The sequence below is a fragment of the Microcaecilia unicolor genome, chromosome 2 (assembly GCF_901765095.1).
Source record: "Microcaecilia unicolor chromosome 2, aMicUni1.1, whole genome shotgun sequence".
Lineage (NCBI taxonomy): Eukaryota > Metazoa > Chordata > Amphibia > Gymnophiona > Siphonopidae > Microcaecilia > Microcaecilia unicolor.
The window spans coordinates 127,243,668-127,270,083 of NC_044032.1; the positions used below are offsets into that span (position 1 = coordinate 127,243,668).

The following is a 26,416-nucleotide window of genomic DNA, read 5'->3' on the forward strand; positions in this document are numbered from 1 at the left end:
ATGTATAGATAGCAAAAAAGTTTGAACAGTGATTTCAGAAAGCCACTATTTACATTTGGAGATCCATACCAAAGATTTCAAGGGGGAGTGTTGGAATACCATTTAGAGATGTCTCAGGCAGGATAAAAATCTACATGTGTATTCTCCATTTTACAAAGGGAAAAAATTTCCTCATCAGCTTTTATACCAGCTCAAAGGCATGCACGGAATTTTAAAAAGTATTCATTTCAGCCATGGCTTTACACAAGGGCTTAAGGAGAAATTCTATCTTACATGACAAATTTCTTTCCTTTAGTCCTACCAGACCAGTCCAGAACAAGTTGGCTACGTCTCTTGACCAGTGGACGGAGAGAGAAAAAAATAGTTCCAGGCGATTTACCCTTTATGAATATACTACTACTACTTATCATTTCTATAGAGCTACTAGTCGAATGCAGCGTTGTACACTGGAGATAAAGAGACAGTCCCTGCTTCAAAGAGCTTGCAATATAACTATGACAAACAGGACAAATAAGGGATAAGGGAATTACTAAGGTGGGGATGATAAAAATGGGTGCTAAATAAGTGAGTATGAGTTAGGAGTTAAAAACAGCACCAAAAAGGTGGGCTTTTAGCCTAGATTTGAAGATGGCACTTCACATACCAGCTCAGCAAGTCTATTCCAGGCACATAGTGCAGCAAGATAAAAGGAATGGAGTCTGGAGTTAGCAGTGGAGGAGAAGGGTGCAGATAAGAGAGACTTACCCAGTGAACTGAATAACTGGGGAGGAGCGTAGGGAGATAGAAGTGGAGAGGTACTGAGGAGCTGGAGAGTGAATGATCTTCTAAGTCAATAACAGGAGTTTGAACTGTATGTGGAAATGGATAGCCAATGAAGTGACTTAAGGAGAGGGCTAATATGAGCATAGCGACACTGGCGGAATATAAGTCATGCTGCAGAATTTTGAACAGATTGAAGGGGAGAGAGATGGTTTAGTGGGAGACCTGTGAAAAGCAAGTTGCAATAGTATTAGCGAGAGGTGACAAGAGTGTGGATAAGGGTTCTGGTAGTGTGCTCAGAAAGGAAAGTATGAATTTGGGTGATATTATAGAGAAAGAATCGTCAGGTTTTAGCAGTTTATTGAATATGTGCAGAGAAGGAGAGAGAGAGAGAAGTCGAAGATGACCCCCAAGGTTATGAGCAGATGAGACGGGGAAGATGAGAGTGTTATCCACAGAGAATGGGGGAAGAGGACAGGTTGGTTTAGGGGGAAAGATAAGAAGCTCAGTCTTGGTCATGTTTAGTTTCAGATGGTAGTGAGACATCCAGGCAGCAATGTCAGACAGCCAGGCTAATACTTTGGCCTGGATTACTGCTGAAATTTCTGGTGTGGAGAGGTAGATCTGGGAGTCATCTGCGTAAAGGTGAGACTGAAAACCATGGGATGAGATCAGAGTACCAAGGGAGGAAGTATAGATGGAGAAAAGAAGAGGTCCCAGGACAGATCCCTGAGGTACACCAACTGATATTGGGATAGAAGTGGAGGAGGATCCACCAGAGTATACACTAAAAGTACAATGGGAGAGATATGAAGAAAACCAGGAAAGAACAGAGCCCTGAAATCCAAGTGAGGACAGCGTATCAAGGAGTAGGCAGTGATCAACAGTGTCAAAAGCAGCAGATAGATCGAGAAGGATGAGGATAGAATAGAGATCTTTGGATCTGGCCAGGAACAGGACATGAATATTGTGCAGCACTGCAGCATAAAATGCTCTGTATTTCAAATAGCAAAGCAATGGTGCTTTGGATCCTTCTGTCAGATTATACTGAAAACTAGAGACTAAAGGGACCTTAAGCATCTACACGCGCCCAACGCGCACCAAAATGGAGTTATCGCCCAGCTACCACGTGGTCCTTGCGGTAATTTCATATTTGGCGCATGTCCGTTTCTTGCGCCCGAAAAATATTTTTTATTTTCTGGTGCGCATCAGCTACGCAAGCCAAGTGGCATTTGGCGCATGTAGTTCATTACCGCCCAGTTACCACATGAGACTTTACTGCTAGGTCAGTGGCTGTTGGTAAGGTCTCAGACTCAAAATAGACACGCAGCAATTTTCATTTTGCCGCACATTCACTTTAGGAAAAAAATTTTTAAAAAGCCATTTTTTGCAGGTGTGCTGAAAAATGATTCTGCAAACGCCCAAAACATGCATCTACACTACCACAGGCCATTTTCAGTACACCTTAGTAAAAAGACCCCCAAATGTGGCATTCAGGTGTGAGTCTTATCTAGCACTGAAGTATAACGTTTATTAACATACAGGTATTTCACCGAGTTAGGAGATGTGTAAAATCAATGGTTAGGGGAATTCCAAAAGAAGAAGCAGGGATATCCAAGAAAAAATAAGCCAAAATAGCAAAGATACTTACCTGTAGCAGGTATTCTCCGAAGACAGCAGGCTGATTGTTCTCACATGTGGGTCAACGTCCGCGTCGGCCCAGGAATCAGCATTTTACAAGCAAAATATAAACAAAGTTTTGCCAGAGTCATCTGGTGTGCGTGCAGCACGCACCGCACATGCGCGGACCGATTTCCTACCCATCGCATGAGCAAGTTCCCTCAGTTAAATCAAACAGCATAAAAAGAGGCAAAAAACTCCAAAGGGGAGATGGGCGGGTTTGTGAGAACAATCAACCTGCTGTCCTCGGAGAATACCTGCTACAGGTAAGTATCTTCGCTTTCTCCGAGGACAAGGAGGCTGCTTGTTCTCACATGTGGGGTATCCCTAGCAATCAGGCTCACTCAAAACAACGAACACTGGTCAATTGGGCCTCACAACGGCGAGGACATAACACAGATTGACCTGAAACCATAAACAACTAACTGAGAGTGCAGCCTAGAACATAACAAAAATGGGTCTAGGGGGGTGGAGTTGGATTCTAAACCCCGAAGAGATTCTGCAGCACTGACTGCCCAAACCGACTATCGCATCGGGTATCCTACTGAAGGCAGTAGTGAGATGTGAATATGTGGACTGATGACCACGTTGCAGCCTTGCAAATCTCTTCAATGGAGGCTGACTAAGTGAGCCACTGACGCAGCCATGGCTCTAACATTATGAGCAAAAGGGAAAAGGAAATGGGACTTGATATACTGCCTTTCTGAGGTTTTTTCAACTACATTCAAAGTGGTTTACATATATTCAGGTACTTATTTTGTACAAGGGACAATGGAGGGGTTAACTGACTTGCCCAGAGTCACAAGGAGCTGCAGTAGGAATCAAACTCAGTTCCCCAGGATCAAACTCCACTGCACTAACCACTAGGCTACTCCTCCACTCCACTGAGCCATGACATGGCCCTCTAGAGTCAGCCCAGCTTGGGCATAAGTGAAGGAAATGCAATCTGCTAGCCAATTTGAGACTGTGTGTTTTCCGATGGCGACCCCCTTCCTGTTGGGATCGAAAGAAACAAACATTTAGGCGGACTGTCTGAAGGGCTTTGTCCGCTCCACATAAAAGGCCAATGCTCTCTTGCAGTACAAGGTATCCAAACTGCTTTCGCCAAGGTGGGTATGAGGACAGGGAAAGAATGCTGGCAAGACAATTGACTGGTTCAAATGAAACTCCGACACCACCTTTAGCAGGAACTTAGGGTGCAAGTGGAGGACTACTCTGTTCTGATGAAATTTGATATAAGGTGCATATACTACTAAGGCCTGAAGCTCACTGACCCTACGAGCTGAAGTAACAGCCACCAAGAAAATGACCTTCCATACTTCAGATGGCAGGTATTCAGTGGCTCAAAAGGAGCTTTCATCAGCTGAGTGAGAATGACGTTGAGATCCCATGACACAGGTGGAGGTCAGAAAGGGGCTTTGACAAAAGCAAACCTCTCATGAAGCAAACAACTAAAGGCTATCCAGAGATAGGCTTACCCTCTACACGGCGATGAAAAGCACTAATAGCACTAAGGTGAACTCTTACAGAGTTGGTCTTGAGACCAGACTCTGACAAGTATAGAAGGTATTCAAGCAGGGTATGTGTAGGACAAAAAAGTGGATCTAGGGCCTTGCTGTCACACCTGACGGCAAACTTCCTCCATTTGAAAGAGTAACACCTCTTCATGGAATCTTTTCTGGAAGCAAGCAAGACTCGGGAGACACCCTCTGAAAGACCCAAGGAGGCGAATTCTAAGCTCTCAACATCCAGGCCGTGAGAGCCAGAGACTGGAGGTTGGGTTGTAGAAGCGACCCCTCGTTCTTACTGATGAGGGTTGGAAAACACTCCAATCTCCACGGTTCTTCGGAGGACAACTCCAGAAGAAGAGGGAACCAAATCTGACGCGGCTAGAAGGGTGCAATCAGGATCAATGTTCCGCGGTCTTGCTTGAGTTTCAGTAAAGTCTGCCCTACTAGAGGTATGGGAGGATACGCATACAAAAGGCCTGCCCCCCAGTGTAGGAGAAAGGCATCGGACGCTAGTCTGTCGTGGGCCTGAAGCCTGAAACAGAACTGAGGGACCTTGTGATTGATCTGAGTGGCAAAAAGATCCACCGAGGGGGTGTCCCAAGCTCAGAAGATCTTGCGGACCACGCCCATTTTCAGTGACCACTCGTGAGGTTGCATTATCCTGCTCAACCTGTCGGCCAGACTGTTGTTTATGCCTGCCAGATAAGTGGCTTGGAGAAACATGCCGTGACAGCAAGCACAAAGCCACATCTGGACGGCTTCCTTGGTGTAAAACATGGCCGCGTCGAAAAAGACTACAAGCGGCAGGGCTATGGTCGGGCCCAAGGCACTGGATAGACTAGGCGTGGGTATCAGTAGCTGAGATGGTCCGGTTGCACCGAGTACAAAGTTTGAAGCCACTGGGAGTCTTCGATGACAGGGAAGGAAAAACGGCTTCGGCAAAAATCAAAAGACACGATTGTGCCTGTTAAAAGAAAAAGGCACAAAAATAAGGGGAAAAACCTGGCCGCGTCAAAAAAGAAAGGAAACTTTAAAAGGGAGAAAAAACTAACAAAAGTAAAGGTACTCTCTCTTCTTTTGTTTTTTAAAATGATAATAAAAGAAAAAAAAATTAAAAAAAACGAAGACTCTCTCCTGGGCCTGAGAAGAGCAGCAAAAGCAAACACCGCAACTCAACGAGGAGAAAAAACAACTGAGGAAACGTGCTCACGCAATGGGCGGGAAATTGGTCTGCGCATGCACAGTGTGCGCTGCACGCGTGCCAGAAGACTCTGGCAAAACCTTTATTATATTTTGCTTGCAAAATGCCGATTCCTGGGCCGACGCGGACGTCGACCCACATGTGAGAACAAGCAGCCTGCTTGTCCGCGCACAAAAAATTAATCAAAAAAGGGTTCTGGACTGGTGTGGTAGGACTAAAGGAAGGAAGACAATCAGGTAAGATAATTTCTTCTTCCTTTTCATTCATATCTGACCAGTCCAGAACAAGTAGGGTGTAGTAAAGCAGTGTCCCAGATAGGGTGGGTCTAAAATGTAATTACAAGAAAGAGAAAAACTCTACAAATAAACATTGCACCAATGTCACAAAGCAAAAATGTTAATTAAGAAGAAAAAGAAAGGCTATGGAAGCAAAGCTGATAAAGGTTTCCATGACAAGGGAAGAGGGGGAGAGGGTTCTATGACAAGTCAGGAATAACAGGAAATAAAATTGTAAAACATGCAAAATATGTAAGAACTCAAGCAAGGTTCAAAATGAACAGTTTTGTGAATAGAAACCAAGAGGTCAATATTCATCCAGATGTGGTGTGCATTTTGCTGGCTATCACTGGCATTATTCCTGGATATTCAATGCTGACCCATGTTCAGGCATCAGCACTGAATATCTGGTTTATGAGGTGCCAGCTAAAAAAATGGCTGCATAAGTCGATATTCAGAACTTAAGCGGCCATGGGTTGCTACATAAAGATAGGATAGTGTTTTATAAGGTCACCCTGGTTAAGTGCTCAATATCAGCCCTTAACCTGCGAAGTGCCGAATCGACCTAAAGAATGCCCCTAAATAGTTGGCTTTCACTTAGGTGCTAACCACTAATGTTCAGCGGTGATAACCAGTTAAGCCGCTAAAAATTAGTAAATAGCCCTGAGCAAGCGATTTAACCAGTCAACAGCCATTTCTGGCTGGATAAATCATTTTAAATATCGACTAGCAATTCAGAGAACGAAAAAGAAGAAAGCTATCAGGGGCTGACGAACAACTGTCCTTTCCTTGCCAACTCCTCAGACGAGTAGCTTGCTCAGGAATTGAACATCAACCAAATGTTTCAGCTATCAATCTGCTGTGATACTGCGTCTGGGCTTTCTTCCTTAAAGGGAAACTTTTATCAATTACCAGTGACAAGAAGGAATAAATGAAAATCCCCTTCCTCCCAGGTTTTCATGCATTAATTCTTGTGTATAAGCATCAGGTTGAGTTACTTGGCTGTGTGTGCCCACACATTTTTTTAGCTTTCTAATTGCTGTAACAAGGGGAAAAATATTCAAAAGACATGAGCAGTCAATTTCAGTGCTGTTAAATGTGTATATTTTTGATACTGTTTCATGGGTAGGCCTATTATTTGGTTTTAATTTGCTGTTCTCGAGTTTACCTCATTTATTGTATTTGTGCTAATACTTGGTTATTTTTACTATTGTTATGTGTTAACAAAATTGTAAGTTTTATGTTAAACTGTACCTGCTGTACACCGCCTTGGGTGACTTTGTTCATAAAGGCAGTTAATAAATTCTAATAAATAAATAAATCTGTGACAAAGAGTAGAAACCAACTAATATAATATAAACAAGCTTGCGGAGCTACTGCTAGTGATATGCAATTTATCCTTAAAATCGAGCGTGGTACCGGAAGACTGGAGGGTGGCCAATGCAACGCCCATTTTTAAAAAAGGTTCCAGGGGAGATCCGGGAAATTATAGACCGGTGAGTCTGATGTCGGCGCCAGGGAAAATGGTAGAGGCTATTATTAAAAACAAAATTACAGAGCACATCCGAGGACATGGATTACTGAGACCGAGTCAGCACGGCTTTTGTGTGGGGAAATCTTGCCTGACCAATTTACTTCAAATCTTTGAAGGAGTAAACAAACATGTGGACAAAGGGGCTCGGTTGATATTGTGTATGGGAAAATTAGGTTCTTACCTTGGTAATTTTCTTTCCTTTAGTCATAGCAGATGAAGCCATTACGTATGGGTTATGTCCATCAACCAGCAGGGGAGATAGAGAGCACTCAAACTTTCACAGTGCCCTCTTGGCCAGCTAGCTCCACTGCCTCTTCAGTATTTGAAGCTTCCAAAGCAGTATGGCAAACCGCAATGGGAATCACAAGAGCTTTCCTCACAGTGAACGATGGCCCATCACAAGGGCATGAACTCATAAAGGAGGGAATGCACATCCTCCTGGAGGGAATAAACTCATCCTCCTTATTGTATAAGTGGAGGGGAACACACGCGGCTCCTGGAGGGAATCACACATCCTCCCAACACACTGGAGGGAATGAACTCATCCTCCTATTTATAGAACTGGAGGGGAACACACGCGCCTCCTGGAGAGAATCAACACATCCTTCCAAAAAAAAATATGCTGGAGGGAATGAACACATCCTCCTAAATTTAAACTGAACATGAATCCTGAAGATTGTTTTCCAACTTTCTCCCAAGGAAGGAACTTCAGGAAATTAGAACAGAACCTGAAAAACAGATTCACAGCATACAGACAATCATACAGGGAGGGCTCATGGCTTCATCTGCTATGACTAAAGGAAAGAAAATTACCAAGGTAAGAACCTAATTTTCCCTTCCTTGTCATCAAGCAGATGAAGCCATTACGTATGGGATGTAACAAAGCAATCCCTAGATAGGGTGGGAACAAGCCACACCACGCGCTAGCACTTGTGCACCAAAACGCTCAGCCACATCCAGCCTGTATTGTCGGGCAAAGGAGAGCTTAGAAGCCCATGTTCCTGCACTGCATATCTCTTGAAGAGAGAGTGCTCCAGTTTCAGCCCAAGAGGAAGAAATCGCTCTAGTAGAATGTGCCTTAAAGGCTACAGGCGGAACCCTGCCGGCCAGCAGATAAGCTGAAAAGATAGTTTCTTTGAGCCAGCGGGCAATAGTGGCTTTAGACGCTGGAGACCCTCTGCGAGAACCGGATAGCAAAACAAACAGATGATCAGAAGTCCTGAAAGAGTTAGTAACTCGCAGATACTGCAGCAGAGTCCTGCGCACATCCAAAAGGTGCAGCTGCCCAAAAGATTCTGGAAACTCTTACTCTGAAAAAGAGGGCAAGAAAATAGGCTGGTTTAAGTGAAAGGCTGAAACCACCTTAGGCATAAAGGAAGGCACGGTCCGAACCGTGACTCCGGACTCTGAAAATTGCAGAAATGGGTCTCTACAGGACAGCGCCTGGAGCTCTGACACCCGTCTCGCCGAGGTAATGGCCACCAGAAAAACGGCCTTCAGTGTCAAGTCTTTCTCCGATGCTCGCCGAAGCGGCTCAAAAGGAGATGCCTGCAGGGTTTTCAAAACTAGCCCCAGGTTCCAAGCTGGACAGGGTGCTCGCACTGGAGGTCGGAGCCGAAGCACCCCTCTAAGAAACCGTGCCACATCTGGGTGAGCAGCCAAAGACACGCCTTCCACCTTACCACGAAGGGAGGCCAACGCTGCCACCTGCACCCGCAGGGAATTATAGGCCAAGCCTTTTTGTACACCTTCCTGCAAAAAGTCCAGCATCGGCGAGACAGGAGCCCGCATTGGAACAATGGCTCAGGAAGCACACCAAGACTCAAACAGGCACCAAATCCTGGCATAAGCCACGGAAGTGGACCGCTTGCGGGCTTGCAGGAGAGTGGAAATAACTTTATTGGAATAACCTTTATCCCTCAATTGCGCCCTCTCAATAGCCATGCCGTAAGACCAAAGCGGCCAGCGTCCTCCATGGCTACCGGTCCCTGAGTCAACAGGTTCGGTACCAGAGGTAACGGCAGAGGAGCCTCCAGGAGCATCTGTCGGAGGACTGCATACCAAGGTCTCCTTGGCCAATCCGGGGCGATGAGGACCACTTCTCCTGGGTGCAGCCGAATCCGCAAGAGCAGGCGCCCTATCAAGGGCCATGGAGGAAACACATAAAGTAGACCCGGAGGCCAGGGTTGAGCCAAGGCATCCAACCCCGCCGAGCGAGGATCTCTCCGTCTGCTGAAGAAGCACGGGACTTTGGTATTGGCACTTGTCGCCATTAGATCCATCACGGGCTTGCCCCATTTGGCACAGATCTGCAGGAATACTTCGTCTGCCAGATTCCATTCTGCTGGATCGATCTGATGCCTGCTCAGATAATCGGCCTGCACATTGCTCTGACCTGCAATATGAGCTGCCGACAGACACTGAAGATGCAGCTCGGCCCACTGGCAAATCAGTACGGCCTGCGCGGCTAGTGCTCTGCACCTTGTTCCGCCTTGTCGATTTATATAGGCCACCGTTGTCGTGTTGTCCGACATCACTCTGACAGCCAATCCTTCCAGGGTCACTTGAAAGGCCAGAAGCACCTGAAACACAGCTTTCAACTCTAGGCAGTTGATGGACCACTCCGACTCCTCGGGTGTCCATAGACCCTGGGCATGCTTCCCCTTGCAGAGTGCGCCCCAGCCCTTCAGGCTGGCATCTGTTACCACTAGGCACCAAACGGGGAGCGTCAGCGGCACTCCTCGCCGCAGCATGCTGTCTGAGAGCCACCACTCCATGCTGAGACGGGCCGCAGGGAGCCAAGTAAGTCTGCATTGGTAATCCTGAGAAATAGGAGACCATCTCCGGAGTAGGGAATACTGTAGAGGTCTCAGGTGCGCTCTCGCCCAGGGTACCACTTCCATCGTGGCTGTCATCGATCCCAGCAGCTGGACAATGTCCCAAGCTCGCGGGCAGGGCATCCTCAGGAGCAGATGGACCTGATTCTGAAGCTTGCACCGCCTTGGCTCGGGTAGGAACACATAGCCCGAGACTGTGTCGAACCTGGCCCCCCAAAACTCTAGAGATTGTGAAGGGGACAGGTGACTTTTGGCCATATTGACGACCCAGCCTAGAGATTGCAGTACTGAGACCACTCTGGCTGTAGCTTGTAAGCTCTCTGTTGCAGAGTCTGCTCTGATGAGCCAGTCGTCTAGGTACGGGTGAATCCTGATACCTTCTTGCCTGAGAAAAGCAGCTACTACCACCATTAACTTGGGAAAGGTTCGGGGAGCTGTGGCGAGGCCAAAAGGCAAGGCCCTGAACTGGAAATGTTTTCCCAACACCGCAAACCTCAGAAACTTCTGGTGCGGGGTCCAAATCGGTATGTGCAAGTAAGCTTCTTTCAGGTCTAGAGACGTGAGAAACTCTCCTGGCTGAACCGCCGCAATGAGGGAGCGCAGGGATTCCATGTGGAAATGCCGCACTCTCAGGGACTTGTTCGCTTCTTTTAAGTCCAGAATAGGGCGAAAGGACCCACCTTTTCGCGGCACCACAAAGTAGATGGAGTATCGGCCGCAGCCTTGCTCGACGGGAGGCACCGGGGTCACTGCCCCTAACTGAATCAGACCTTGTAAAGTCTCCTCTACCGCCGCCCGTTTGACGGCAGAACCGCATCGGGACTCCACAAACACGTCTCTTACTGGGCCGTTGAATTCTATTCTGTATCCATCTCTGATCAGGTCCAGAACCCACTGATCTGAGGAAATCTTGGCCCACTCCTCGACAAAGAGGGAAGGCCGTCCTCCGATGACAGGCATCGAGGAGAGGGCCGGCGCACCATCATTGAGAGGGTCGCCCCTGAACTCCTGGTCTTGAGCCACTGGCTGCGGAACGCTTGTCCGAGCGAAAGGAGTTCCTCTGCTGACCACGGGCACATGAAGTGAACCCAGCAGAACGCCCCGGGCAGTACCTTCTAGCTTCACGGAAGCGAGGTCTATACGAGGAATGGACCGCCTGGCCCTTAGAGGAAGGCCTCTGCCTATCTTCGGGCAAGCGCTGGGGTTTTGGATCACCCAGGCCTTTCACAATTTTCTCTAACTCCTCACCAAATAGGAGAAGTCCTTGAAAAGGCAACTTCACCAACCTTTGCTTAGAGGCCATGTCCGCTACCCAGTGTCGTAGCCACAGACGACGGCGAGCCGCCACTGCTACTGCCATTTGTTTAGCCGAAGCTCTGACAAGGTCATAAAGGGCATCAGCCAGAAAGGACAAGGCCACCTCCATCCGCGGAGCCACATCCAAGAAGGGCTCCACTCCATCTCCGGGCTGAGCCACTGCCTGTTGCAGCCAAGCTAGGCAGGCTCTCACAGCATAACAGCTGCATGCAGATGCCCGAACAGTGAGACCTGCAATTTCAAAGGACCGTTTCAACGCTGTTTCCAGCCTACGGTCTTGAACATCCTTCAGGGCAACACCTCCTTCAACAGGGAGGGTAGTTCTCTTTGTCACCGCAGTGACTAGGGCATCCACTGTAGGCATTTGAAAACAAGCCATATGTCCCACACGCAGAGGATATAACTGCCCCATAGCCCTGGAAACTCTCAAAGGTCCCTCGGGGTCAGCCCACTGAGCCAAAACGAGCTCTAGGATGGAGTCATGCAAAGGGAAGGCCCAAGCAGCTTTCTTGGTACTAGCCATCCTGGGATTACCTGAGGAGGCCATGCCACTGTCAGGATCTTCAATCGAGAGGGCCTGCAGGGTATCTGAAATAAGCGCTGGCAGCTCATCATGGTGGAAAATCCTCACCGCGGAGGGATCATCCAGATCCTGTGGTAAATCCGCACCTGACTCTGGTTCCTCAGACCAAGAACGTCTGTCAGAGTTCTCCGAATCCTCACACCCCGACCACGGGGGGGGAAAAGGTGCACCACAATCTGAAGGGGAATTAACCCTTCTGCGCTTATCTTTAGGCCAAGCATCCGGGAAAAAAGCCTCACTGGGCAGTCCCAGGCCAGAATCCATCGGGGGGGCAATCAGAGGAGCCTCAGGCGACCCTTGAGAAAGGGCTCTTTTCATCATGTATGCTTTATGCAGCAAAAGCACAAAATCTGGGGAGAAATTCTCACCCTGGGCACCCAAATCCTGTCCGGTGCTAGCCACTCCTGAAATAACCTCATCTCGAGGTGCCCCACCCGGCTCAGGTCTCTCCGTGTCCACGGAGGCCGCGCCATGCGGTGTAAGCAAAATGGCGCCCGCTGCCAGCTCAGAGAGGGAAGAAACATCGCTCGCCATGCTCGGGCCGGCTCCTACGCCAATACAGCACGATTTACAGAGCCCTGCTGCTGATTTGCGCTTGCCACAAGAGGAACAGCGCTTTACATTGTCCGCAGCCATTGCCGAAAAACGGTGGTAAAATCCAAAATGGCGGTTTCGCGCCAAAATCGCCCCGATCGCGGGCCCACCCCGGAGGAGTTGGAAAACACTCTTACCTCAAAGGATCTAGTGTACAACTACGATCCTGCTGAAAATCAGGTCAAAAACCTCTGTTCCAGCGTCTCTGCGTTTAAAAACGCGACGCAACTTTTTTTTTTTTTTTTTAAAGCTGTGAGGAAAGCAGAGGTATTGAAGACTCCGGAGGCTCAGATGAGTGGGAAAGGCAGGGAAAGGGCGAACCTATATGCCTGCATCCACTGTTGGTGGGTAAGGACAGGGAAAGCAAGGCAATATGTCCACATCCACAGAGGTATGGGTAAGGCAGGGAAAGGGCTAACCTATGTGCCTTTAAAGTGAAGCTGCTATAGACTCCAACACCCCGGTTAACAACTGGCAAGCCAGGAACCACCTCCCGGCAGATTTTTCTGGAGCTCGAACAAGCTGCAGCCACCCTGCTAAGGGAGATAGAGAATACTGAAGAGGCAATGGAGCTAGCTGGCCAAGAGGGCACTGTGAAAGTTTGAGTGCTCTCTATCTCCCCTGCTGGTTGATGGACATAACCCATACGTAATGGCTTCATCTGCTTGATGACAAGGAACTGGATTTTCAAAAGGTGTTTGACAAGGTACCTCATGAAAGGCTACAGAGGAAATTGGAGGGTCATGTGATAGGAGGAACAGTCCTACTGTGGATTAAAAACTGGTTGAAGGATAGGAAACCGAGAGTGGGGTTAAATGGGCAGTATTCACAATGGAGAAGGGTAGTTAGTGGGGTTCCTCAGGGGTCTGTGCTAGAACTGCTGCTTTTTAATATATTTATAAATGATTTAGAGATGGGAGTAACTAGCGAGGTAATTAAATTTGCTGATGACACAAAGTTATTCAAAGTCGTTAACTCGCGACAGGATTGTGAAAAATTACAGAAGGACCTTACGAGACTGGTAGACTGGGCGGCTAAATGGCAGATGACGTTTAATGTGAGCAAGTGCAAGGTGATGCATGTGGGAAAAAAGAACCCGAATTATAGCTACGTCATGCAAGGTTCCACGTTAGGAGTTACGGACTAAGAAAGGGATCTGGGTGTCATTGTCGATAATACACTGAAACCTTCTGCTCAGTGTGCTGCTGCGGCTCGGCAAGTGAATAGAATGTTGGGTATTATTAGGAAGGGTATGGAAAACAGGTGTGAGGATGTTATAATGCCGTTATATCGCTCCATGGTGTGACCGCACCTTGAGTATTGTGTTCAATTCTGGTCGCCGCATCTCAAGAAAGATATAGTGGAATTGGAAAAGGTGCAGTGAAGGGCGACTAAAATGATAGCGGGGATGGGACGACTTCCCTATGAAGAAAGACTGGAGGCTAGGGCTTTTCAGCTTGGAGAAGAGACGGCTGACGGGAGACATGATAGAGGTATATAAAATAATGAGTGGAGTGGAACAGGTGGCTGGGAAGCGTCTGTTCACGCTTTCCAAAAATACTAGGACTAGGGGGCATGCGATGAAACTACAGTGTAGTAAATTTAAAACAAATCGGAGAAACGTTTTCTTCACCCAACGCGTAATTAAACTCTGGAATTCGTTGCCGGAGAACGTGGTGAAGGCGGTTAGCTTGGCAGAGTTTAAAAGGGGGTTAGACGGTTTCCTAAAGGACAAGTCCATAAACCGCTACTAAATGGACTTGGGAAAAATCCACAATTCTGTGAATAACATGTATAGAATGTTTGTACGTTTGGGAAGCTTGCCAGGTGCCCTTGGCCTGAATTGGCTGCTGTCGTGGACAGGATGCTGGGCTCGATGGACCCTTGGTCTTTTCTCAGTGTGGCATGTACTTATGTACCTTTAGGGTAGAGTAAAGAAGAGTGGTCAATGTGGCCTGAAGAAAATGGCTAGAGTTGACTTGGAGGCGTATTGTGAGAGCACTCAGACTTACAAAGTTACACAGTAACCTACAGAGCAAGTCTAAGAGCTCTGAAAATGAGCCCCTTAGGTGGAGATTCTATATATGGCGCCTAAAAAATTGGCGCTGAAATCAGTGCAGACTAAACATATACTATAATTGGTGATTAGATTTAGGTGCTGAATACAGAATATGCTTAATTGATATTTCAGCACCTAGATCTACCAATGAAAATGTGGTGTAAATCCCAGCGCGTAAGATTAGGTGCACTGGGCCATATTCTATACCTAGGCGCATCAATTTCAGAACACCCACTTCCCCGCCCATAACCATGCCCCTTTTTGCCTGCGCGCATTAGAAGTTCGGCACACATCATTACAGAATATGCTTAGTGAATCGTGAGTCTAAATTCTAATCAGTGCCAATTAGTGCTCATTATTGTTTGTTAAACGCTGTTACCAGTGCTCATTAGCTTGTTAAATTACGCGCATGGTTATAGAATCCGCACCGATATCTAGGCGCACTATACAGAATACGGGAATTAGTGTCCAAATTGCCATATTCAGACATGAAAAGTCAACTGCTTAGCTAAGAACCATAAGAGAGCATCAGGCTCAACACAGCACAAAAATATGAGATACACAGCTAGGATAAAGAAAGATGGGAGCTTAATGGGTTTAGAATTATACACTGTGCCCCCAAAACAGAGACTTTGAAGTGGAGTAAAATTGCTGTCTAATGTCCCTTTGTCATTGAGTGAGCTGTGCAAAACAGTAAAACTTCATAACTGTACAAACCAGGTGATCTGTGTAAGTGGATTAAATGATCGATCTTGGAAGTGTTGTGTTGGGGGCACAACTATGAAATATGAAGGCCTACTGAATATGAGGGCCTGTATGTGTGCTGATGGTAAGATTATACAGACACTGCGGTGCAGACACATCTCTCTTACTGTAGATTAAAAATTCCAGCACAAGCTAGAAGACACCAAGCACCCACCTTCACCCTCCCTCTTCCTTAATTGGAAGTTTATGAACCATACAATTCATGTTCATGCTGCATGTGTGATCATCAAGGTCATTTGGAGATAAGTGTTGGTACAAGAGTTTTACCATCTGCATGGAGTTAATTGCTCTGTGAAGGGATGAAAGGGACTGGAACTAGAGGCTGGTGATTAGGAAGTTGGCAGCCCTAAGCTGGGAGAAAAATATACTGTAAGAATAAGACCCTGACCTTTTGAACTCAGTGCCTAAAACTGGGGTGCTCAGCTAGTATTCTATAATGGCACATTAGTGAATCTGTTATAGAATACTAGCTTATGTCAACATTTAGGTGACTAACTTTAGGCACAACCACTTATGCCACATCTATGGCTGGTATAAATGGGCACTTCTAAATGATGAATCATTAACTATATCACACTGTGAGGTGATCCCCTTCTTGTGACTTAACAATATCTATAACAGTAGGGATATCTAATTACATAAGTGTATTCTCACCAGACTAAAGAAAAAACTTAGCTGGAAAGGTAAACGTTTTTTTTTTTTTTTAGGAAAAGGCCTCGTGAAGCCCCCAGCTTGCTTGCTCTTCTGCTGGTTTATTTTTTCTTTTTCTTTTTTTTCAACTAGCCACTCAATCTGGTTGAAAGATCGAGTGGCTTGTTGAAAGAAAAAAATAAACGAGCAGAAGAGCAAGCAAGCTAAGCTACTTCTTAAGAATTAAATCAAGGACGTGCTATGGACGTAATCTACTTAGATTTCAGCAAAGCTTTTGACACGGTTCCCCACAGGAGGCTCTTGAATAAACTAGATGGGCTGAAGATAAGACCCGAAGTGGTGAACTGGATTAGGAACTGGTTGACGGGCAGACGCCAGAGGGTGGTGGTAAATGGAGTTCGCTCGGAGGAGGGAAAGGTGAGTAGTGGAGGGCCTCAAGGATCGGTGCTGGGGCCGATTCTATTCAATATATTTGTGAGTGACATTGCCGAAGGCTTACAAGGTAAGGTTTGCCTTTTTGCGGATGACACCAAGATTTGCAACAGAGTGGACACCCCGGAGGGAATGGAAAGCATGAAAAAAGATCTGCGGAAGCTAGAAGAATGGTCTAACGTTTGGCAATTAAAATTCAATGCGAAGAAATGCAAAGTGATGCACTTAGGGAGTAGAAATCCACAGGAGACGTATGTTAGGCGGTGAGAGTCTGATAGGTACAGATGGGGAAAGGGATCTTGGGGTGATAGTATCTGAGGACCTGAAGGTGACGAAACAGTGTGACAAGGCGGTGGCCGTAGCTAGAAGATTGCTAGGCTGTATAGAGAGAGGTGTGACCAACAGAAGAAAAGAGGTTTTAATACCCCTGTATAAGATGTTGGTGAGGCCCCACCTGGAGTATTGTGTTCAATTTTGGAGGCCGTATCTTGCGAAGGATGTTAAAAAAATGGAAGCTGTGCAAAGAAAAGCTATGAGAATGGTATGGGATTTGCGTTGCAGGACGTATGAAGAGAGACTTGTTGACTTGAACATGTATACCTTGGAGGAAAGGAGAAACAGGGGTAGCGAATGATACATACCTGTAGCAGGTGTTCTCCGAGGACAGCAGGCTGATTGTTCTCACGACTGGGTTGACGTCCACGACAGCCCCCACCAACCGGAACAAAACTTTGCGAGCGGTCCCGCACGCAGGGCACGCCCACCGCGCATGCGCGGCCGTCTTCCCGCCCGTGTGCGACCGTTCCCGCTCAGTTGAATGACAAGCAAAATGATCAAGAACGCAACTCCAAAGGGGAGGAGGAAGGGTAGGTGAGAACAATCAGCCTGCTGTCCTCGGAGAACACCTGCTACAGGTATGTATCATTCGCTTTCTCCGAGGACAAGCAGGCTGCTTCTTCTCACGACTGGGGTATCCCTAGCTCTCAGGCTCACTCAAAACAAGAACCCAGGTCAATTGAACCTCGCAACGGTGAGGCCATAACAGAAATAGACCTACGAAGAACAACTAACAGAGTGCAGCCTGACCAGAATAAACTCGGGGCTTGGAGGGTGGAGTTGGATTTAAACACCAAACAGATTCTGCAGCACCAACTGCCCGAACCGACTGTCGCGTCGGGTATCCTGCTGGAGGCAGTAATGTGATGTGTATGTGTGGACAGATGACCACGTCGCAGCCTTGCAAATCTCTTCAATAGTGGCTGACTTCAAGTGAGCCACCGACGCTGCCATGGCTCTGACACTATGAGCCGTGACATGACCCTCAAAAATCAGCCCAGCCTGGGTGTAAGTGAAGGAAATGCAATCTGCTAGCCAATTGGAGATGGTGCGTTTCTCGACAGCGACCCCTTTCCTATTGGGGTCAAAAGAAATAAACAATTGGGCGGACTGTCTGTGGGGCTGTGTCCGCTCCAGATAGAAGGCCAATGCTCTCTTGCAGTCCAATGTGTAAAACTGACGTTCAGCAGGGCGGGTATGCGGTCTGGGAAAGAATGTTGGCAAGACAATTGACTGGTTAAGATGGAACTCCGACACCACCTTCGGCAGGAACTTAGGGTGAGTGCGGAGGACTACTCTGTTGTGATGAAATTTAGTATATGGAGCATGAGCTACTAGGGCTTGAAGCTCACTGACCCTACGAGCTGAAGTAACTGCCACCAAGAAAATGACCTTCCAGGTCAAGTACTTCAGATGGCATGAAGTCAGTGGCTCAAAAGGAGGTTTCATCAGCTGGGTGAGGACGACGTTGAGATCCCATGACACTGCAGGAGGCTTGACAGGGGGCTTTGACAAAAGCAAGCCTCTCATGAATCGAACGACTAAAGGCTCTCCAGAGATGGCTTTACCCTCCACACGATAATGGTAAGCACTAATCGCACTAAGGTGATTCCTTACTGAGTTGGTCTTGAGGCCAGACTCTGATAAGTGCAGAAGGTATTCAAGCAGGTTCTGTGCAGGATAAGAATGAGGTTCTAGGGCCTTGCTCTCACACCAAACGACAAACCTCCTCCACTTGAAAAAGTAACTCTTTTTAGTGGAATCCTTCCTAGAGGCAAGCAAGACACGGGAGACACCCTCAGTCAGACCCAACGAAGTGAAGTCTACACCCTCAACATCCAGGCCGTGAGAGCCAAAGACTGAAGGTTGGGGTGCAGAAGCGCTCCGTCGTTCTGCGAAATGAGGGTCGGAAAACACTCCAATCTCCACGGTTCTTCGGAGGACAACTCCAGAAGAAGAGGGAACCAGATGTGGCGGGGCCAAAAAGGCGCTATCAGAATCATGGTGCCGTGGTCTTGCTTGAGCTTCAGTATGGACTTCCCCACCAAAGGTATGGGAGGATAAGCATACAGGAGGCCGGTCCCCCAATGGAGGAGAAAGGCATCCGACGCTAGCCTGCTGTGTGCCTGAAGTCTGGAACAGAACAGAGGCAGCTTGTGGTTGGTCTGAGAGGCGAAAAGGTCCACCGAGGGGGTGCCCCACTCTCGGAAGATCTTGCGTACCACTCTGGAATGGAGAGACCATTCGTGCGGTTGCATGACTCTGCTCAGTCTGTCGGCCAGACTGTTGTTTACGCCTGCCAGGTATGTGGCTTGGAGAAGCATGCCGAACTGGCAGGCCCAACGCCACATCCCGACGGCTTCCTGACACAAGGGGCGAGATCCGGTGCCCCCCTGTTTGTTGATGTAATACATTGCAACCTGATTGTCTGTCCGAATTTGGATAATTTGACAGGACAGCCGATCTCTGAAAGCCTTCAGTGCGTTCCAGACCACTCGGAGCTCCAGGAGGTTGATCTGAAGATCCTTTTCCTGGAGGGACCACAGTCCTTGGGTGTGAAGCCCATCGACATGAGCCCCCCAGCCCAGGAGAGACGCATCCGTCGTTAGCACTTTCGTGGGCTGTGGAATTTGGAATGGGCGTCCCAAGGTCAAATTGGTCCGAATGGTCCACCAGTGCAGTGAATTGCGGCAGCTGGTGGAGAGGCGGACGACGTCTTCTAGATTCCCGGTGGCTTGATACCACTGGGAAGCTAGGGTCCATTGAGTAGATCTCATGTGAAGACGAGCCATGGGAGTCACATGAACTGTAGAGGCCATATGACCCAGAAGTCTCAACATCTGCCGAGCTGTGATCTGCTGAGACGCTCTGGTCTGTGAAGCCAGGGACAGGAGGTTGTTGGCCCTCACTTCTGGAAGGAAGGCCTGAGCCGTCTGAGTATTCAGCAGAGCTCCTATGAATTCCAGAGATTGGGCAGGCTGGAGATGGGACTTTGGGTAATTTATCACAAACCCCAGCAGCTCCAGGAGGTGAATAGTGCACTGCATGGACCGGAGAGCTCCTGCCTCCGAGGTGTTCTTGACCAGCCAATCGTCGAGATACGGGAACACGTGCACTCCCAGCTTGCGTAGGTAGGCCGCTACCACCACGAGGCACTTTGTAAACACTCGTGGGGCAGAGGCGAGCCCAAAGGGCAGCACACAATACTGAAAGTGCCGTGTGCCCAGGCGGAATCTGAGATACTGTCTGTTAGCTGGCAGTATCGGGATGTGAGTGTATGCGTCCTTTAAATCCAGGGAACATAGCCAGTCGTTTTTCTGAATCATGGGCAGAAGGATGCCCAAGGAAAGCATCCTGAACTTTTCTTTGACCAGGAATTTGTTCAGGCCTCTCAGGTCTAGGATGGGACGCATCCCCCCTGTTTTCTTTTCCACAAGGAAATACCTGGAATAGAATCCCTGCCCTTCCTGCCTGGCTGGTACGGGCTCGACCGCATTGGCGCTGAGAAGGGCGGAGAGTTCCTTTGCAAGTACCTGCTTGTGATGGGAGCTGAAGGATTGAGCTCCCGGAGGACAATTTGGTGGAAGGGAGGCCAAATTCAGGGCGTATCCGCACCGCACTATTTGGAGAACCCACTGGTCGGAGGTTATGAGAGGCCACCTTTGGTGAAAAACTTTTAACCTCCCCCCGACCGGCAGATCGTCCGGTACGGACACTTTGAGGGCGGCTATGTTCCCATGGATCCAGTCAAAAGCCCGTCCTCGGCTTTTGCTGTGGAGGCGCAGGGGGCTGCTTAGGCGCACGCTGTTGACGAGAACGAGCGCGCTGGGACTGTCCCTGTGCCTGGCGAGGCCTTCAGGCCGGCTGGGTGTACCTACGCTTGTTATAGGCATATGGCGCAGCCTGCCTGGCCCGGGAAAAACGTCCACCTGCTGAGGTGGATGCTGAAGGCGCCCGGTGGGAGAGCTTGTCGAGGGCGGTTTCCCGCTGATGCAGTTGGTCCACCAGCTGCTCGACCTCACCAAAAATATTATCCCCCCGGCAAGGGACGTCGGCCAGTCTCTGCTGGGTGCGGTTGTCCAGGTCAGAGGCATACAGCAATGAGAGCCTGCGCATCACTATACCTTGGGCCGCAGCACGAGATGCCACGTCACAGGTGTCATATATACCCCTGGACAAGAACTTTCTGCACGCCTTCAGCTCCCTGACCACCTCCTGAAAAGGCCTGGACTGCTCCGGCAGGAGCTTGTCAACCAGGTCCGCCAGTTGCTTCACATTATTCCGCATGTGGATGCTCGTGTAGAGCTGGTAAGACTGGATGCGGGTCACGAGCATGGAAGATTGGTAGGCCTTCCTCCCAAACGAGTGCAGAGTGCGAGACTCCCGCCCCGGGGGCGCTGAAGCGGTATCCCTCGAACTCCATGCTCTCTTGAGAGCAGAGTCCACGACCGCCGAGTCATGAGGCAGTTGGGGCCGCATTAACTCTGGGTCCGAGTGGATTCTGTATTGGGAATCTGCTTTCTTGGGGATGGTGGGATTAGATAATGGTCTCAACCAGTTCCGAAGCAGTGTCTCTTTGAGGACATTATGCAACGGCACCGTGGAGGACTCTCTAAGTGGTGATGGATAATCGAGGACCTCGAGCATCTCAGCCCTCGGCTCATCCACAGAGACCACGGGGAAGGGAATGCATATAGACATGTCCCTGACGAAGGAGGCAAAGGAGAGGCTCTCAGGTGGCGAGAGCTTTCTCTCTGGTGAAGGCGTGGGGTTGGAGGGAAGGCCCACAGACTCCTCTGAGGAGAAATATCTGGGGTCCTCCTCCTCCCCCCACGAGGCCTGTTCCTCGGTGTCGGACATGAGATCTTGCAGCTCAGTCCTCAACCGGGCCCGGCTCGACATCGAGGCACCGAGGCCTCGGTGGCGTCGTCGAGCGGTGGACTCCCGCGCCGGCGGGGATGAAGCTCCCTCCATCGACGTCGACGGAGACTCTACCTGCATGGCGGTCGAGACCGGCGCCGCAAGCGGCGTCGACGTCGAGGGCCTCGGCACCGGGCTACAGCATGCCGGCGCCTCCATCAACGGTGCCGAGGGCGCAAGCACCCCCGGCGCCGGCACAGTCTGGCGCATCAGCCCTTTCAGGATCCCCGGAAGGATGGCTCGGAGGCACTCGTCCAGGCCCGCTGTCGGGAAAGGCGAGGGGGCCGGTAGAGGTGTCGGTGCCGGAAGCTGTTCAGGTCCAGGAGACTGCACCGAAGTGCTGGCACCGTGCCGTGGCGGTACCTCTACTACAGAGGGGGACCTCTCCTCTCGACGCTGCCGCTTCCTCGGCATCGACTCATCTCTGGCGCCAGGAGCCTGATGCGTCGAGGGCGACCGATGACGGTGCTTCTTCGCCTTTTTGCGGGGCGACCGATGACGGTGCTTCTTCGCCTTTTTGCGGTGCCCGTCATCGGCGCTCGGTGGGACTGACGAGGAAGAAGTAGATCCCCCTCTACCTCGAGGGATCGGGTCCGACAGGGTTCGGTCCCGAGGGCCCTGGGTAGAGGGAGTGACCAGGGCCGATTGCCCGCGCGGCCTCTCACCCCTGCCGTCACCGGCGGGCCGACGGGACCTGTACTCCTGGGGTCGATGCCATCGGTGCCGATTTCGTAGACATCGATACCGGTACCGAAGAACCGGCCGTCGATACCGATGCCATCGAAGTCGACGTCGAGGGGCCGGCGCAAGTTCCAAAAAGACGGTCCCGAAGAACTTGCCTTGCTACTTGTGTCCGTTTCCGGAGACCGAGACACAAGGTACACGACTTGGTATCGTGCTCCGGCCCGAGGCACTGGAGGCACCAAGCGTGAGTGTCGGTCTGCGAGATATGCCGGCCGCACCGACCACACTTTTTAAATCCACTCGGGACCTTCGAGGACATCGACGGAAAAATCGCGTCGGCGAAGTCAAAGTCGTCGATGGTGGCGGTAAAATTCACACCTCGAAAATAAATTGACCGCGCGGCCACAAGGCCGCAACGTGACGTCCCTGCTAAGAGACGAGGGAAACAAAGTTCAGCGTTTGTTTGTTTTTTTTTAACTAAAAATAGAAAACGAAAACAAGGAAAAAGAAGAAAAGAAGAAAATTTGTGCGAAACGCGATCCGGTTTCCAGGGCTTACAGAGAGAGAGACGAATGCGGCTCTCTCCAGCGCGGAAAAGAAAGAACTGAGCGGGAACGGTCGCGCACGGGCGGGAAGACAGCCGCGCATGCGCAGTGGGCGTGCCCTGCGTGCGGGACCGCCCGCAAAGTTTTGTTCCGGTTGGTGGGGGCTGCCGTGGACGTCAACCCAGTCGTGAGAACAAGCAGCCTGCTTGTCCTCGGAGAAGATATGATACAGACGTTCAAATATTTGAAAGGTATTAATCCGCAAATGAACCTTTTCCGGAGATGGGAAGGCGGTAGAACTAGAGGACATGAAATGAGATTGAAGGGGGCAGACTCAAGAAAAATGTCAGGAAGTATTTTTTTCACGGAGAGAGTGGTGGATGCTTGGAATGCCCTCCCGCGGAAGGTGGTGGAGAGGAAACCAGTAACGGAATTCAAACATGCGTGGGATAAACATAAAGGAATCCTGCTCAGAAGGAAGGAATCCCCAGAAGCTTAGCCGGTGGTGGGAGGCAGGGCTGGTGGTTGGGAGGTGGGGATAGTGCTGGGCAGACTTATACGGTCTGTGCCACAGCCGGTGGTGGGAGGCGGGGCGGGTGATTGGGGGGCGGGGATAGTGCTGGGCAAACTTATACGGTCTGTGCCCTGAAAAAGCGAATGCTACATACCTGTAGAAGGTATTCTCCGAGGACAGCAGGCTGATTGTTCTCACTGATGGGTTGACGTCCTCGGCAGCCCCCTCCATCGGAAAGTTTACTAGCAAAGGCCTTTGCTAGTCCTCGCGCGCCCATGCGCACTGCGCATGCGCAGCCGTCTTCCCGCCCGAAACCGGCTCAAGCCGGCCAGTCCAGTATGTAGCAAGACAATACAGTTCAAGGGAAGACTCAACTCCAAAGGGGAGGCGGGCGGGTTTGTGAGAACAATCAGCCTGCTGTCCTCGGAGAATACCTTCTACAGGTATGTAGCATTCGCTTTCTCCGAGGACAAGCAGGCTGCTTGTTCTCACTGATGGGGTATCCCTAGCCCCCAGGCTCACTCAAAACAACAACCAAGGTCAATTGGGCCTCGCAACGGCGAGGACATAACAGAGATTGACCTAAAAAATTTACCAACTAACTGAGAGTGTAGCCTGAAACAGAACAAACAGGGCCCTCGGGGGGTGGAGTTGGATCCTAAAGCCCAAACAGGTTCTGAAGAACTGACTGCCCGAACCGACTGTCGCGTCGGGTATCCTGCTGCAGGCAGTAATGAGATGTGAATGTGTGGACAGATGACCACGTCGCAGCTTTGCAAATTTCTTCAATGGAGGCTGACTTCAAGTGGGCCACCGACGCAGCCATGGCTCTAACATTATGAGCCGTGACATGACCCTCAAGAGCCAGCCCCGCCTGGGCGTAAGTGAAGGAAATGCAATCTGCTAGCCAATTGGATATGGTGCGTTTCCCTACAGCCACTCCCCTCCTATTGGGATCAAAAGAAACAAACAATTGGGCGGACTGTCTGTGGGGCTGTGTCCGCTCCAGGTAGAAGGCCAATGCTCTCTTGCAGTCCAATGTGTGCAGCTGACGTTCAGCAGGGCAGGAATGAGGACGGGGAAAGAATGTTGGCAAGACAATTGACTGGTTCAGATGGAACTCCGACACGACCTTTGGCAGGAACTTAGGGTGAGTGCGGACGACTACTCTGTTATGATGAAATTTGGTATAAGGAGCCTGGGCTACCAGGGCCTGAAGCTCACTGACTCTACGAGCTGAAGTAACTGCCACCAAGAAAATGACCTTCCAGGTCAAGTACTTCAGATGGCAGGAATTCAGTGGCTCAAAAGGAGGTTTCATCAGCTGGGTGAGAACGACATTGAGATCCCATGACACTGTAGGAGGCTTGACAGGGGGCTTTGACAAAAGCAAACCTCTCATGAAGCGAACAACTAAAGGCTGTCCCGAGATCGGCTTACCTTCCACACGGTAATGGTATGCACTGATTGCACTAAGATGAATCCTTACAGAGTTAGTCTTGAGACCAGACTCAGACAAGTGCAGAAGGTATTCAAGCAGGGTCTGTGTAGGACAAGAGCGAGGATCTAGGGCCTTGCTGTCACACCAGACGGCAAACCTCCTCCAATGAAAGAAGTAACTTTTCTTAGTGGAGTCTTTCCTGGAAGCAAGCAAGATGCGGGAGACACCCTCTGACAGACCCAAAGAGGCAAAGTCTACGCCCTCAACATCCAGGCCGTGAGAGCCAGAGACTGGAGGTTGGGATGCAGAAGAGCCCCTTCGTCCTGCGTGATGAGGGTCGGAAAACACTCCAATCTCCACGGTTCTGCGGAGGATAACTCCAGAAGAAGAGGGAACCAGATCTGACGCGGCCAAAAAGGAGCAATCAGAATCATGGTGCCTCGGTCTTGCTTGAGTTTCAACAAAGTCTTCCCCACCAGAGGGATGGGAGGATAAGCATACAGCAGGCCCTCCCCCCAATCCAGGAGGAAGGCGTCCGATGCCAGTCTGCCGTGGGCCTGAAGCCTGGAACAGAACTGAGGGACTTTGTGGTTTGCTCGAGATGCAAAGAGATCCACCAAGGGGGTGCCCCACTCTTGGAAGATCTGACGCACCACTCGGGAGTTGAGCGACCACTCGTGAGGTTGCATAATCCTGCTCAACCTGTCGGCCAGACTGTTGTTTACGCCTGCCAGATATGTGGCTTGGAGCACCATGCCGTTCCGGCGAGCCCAGAGCCACATGCTGACGGCTTCCTGACACAGGGGGCGAGATCCGGTGCCCCCGCTTGTTGACGTAGTACATGGCAACCTGGTTGTCTGTCTGAATTTGGATAATTTGGTGGGACAGCCGATCTCTGAAAGCCTTCAGAGCGTTCCAGATCGCTCGCAACTCCAGAAGATTGATCTGTAGATCGCGTTCCTGGAGTGACCAGCTTCCTTGGGTGTGAAGCCCATCGACATGAGCTCCCCATCCCAGGAGGGACGCATCCGTGGTCAGCACCTTTTGTGGCTGAGGAATTTGGAAGGGACGTCCCAGAGTCAAATTGGAGCAAATCGTCCACCAATGTAGGGATTTGAGAAAACTCGTGGACAGGTGGATCACGTCCTCTAGACCCCCGGCGGCCTGATACCACTGGGAGGCTAGGGTCCATTGAGCAGATCTCATGTGAAGGCGGGCCATGGGAGTCACATGTACTGTGGAGGCCATGTGGCCCAGCAATCTCAACATCTGCCGAGCTGTGATCTGCTGGGACGCTCGCACCCGCGAGACGAGGGACAACAAGTTGTTGGCTCTCGTCTCTGGGAGATAGGCGTGAGCCGTCCGAGAATCCAGCAGAGCTCCTATGAATTCGAGTCTCTGCACTGGGAGAAGGTGGGACTTTGGATAATTGATCACAAACCCCAGTAGCTCCAGTAGGCGAATAGTCATCTGCATGGACTGCAGGGCTCCTGCCTCGGATGTGTTCTTCACCAGCCAATCGTCGAGATATGGGAACACATGCACCCCCAGCCTGCGAAGCGCCGCTGCTACCACAGCTAGGCACTTGGTGAACACCCTGGGCGCAGAGGCGAGCCCAAAGGGTAGCACACAGTACTGGAAGTGGCGTGTGCCCAACTGAAATCGCAGATACTGTCTGTGAGCTGGCAGTATCGGGATGTGTGTGTAGGCATCCTTCAAGTCCAGAGAGCATAGCCAATCGTTTTGCTGAATCATGGGGAGAAGGGTGCCCAGGGAAA

At 49.9% G+C, this 26,416-nt stretch overlaps 1 protein-coding gene across 3 annotated transcripts in view; it reads right to left on the reverse strand.

Moving 5' to 3' along the window:
* Window positions 1-26,416, reverse strand: part of FCHO2 (FCH and mu domain containing endocytic adaptor 2) — a 458,555-nt gene that overhangs the window by 268,335 nt on the left and 163,804 nt on the right. The gene's annotated exons all lie outside the window — the stretch shown is intronic.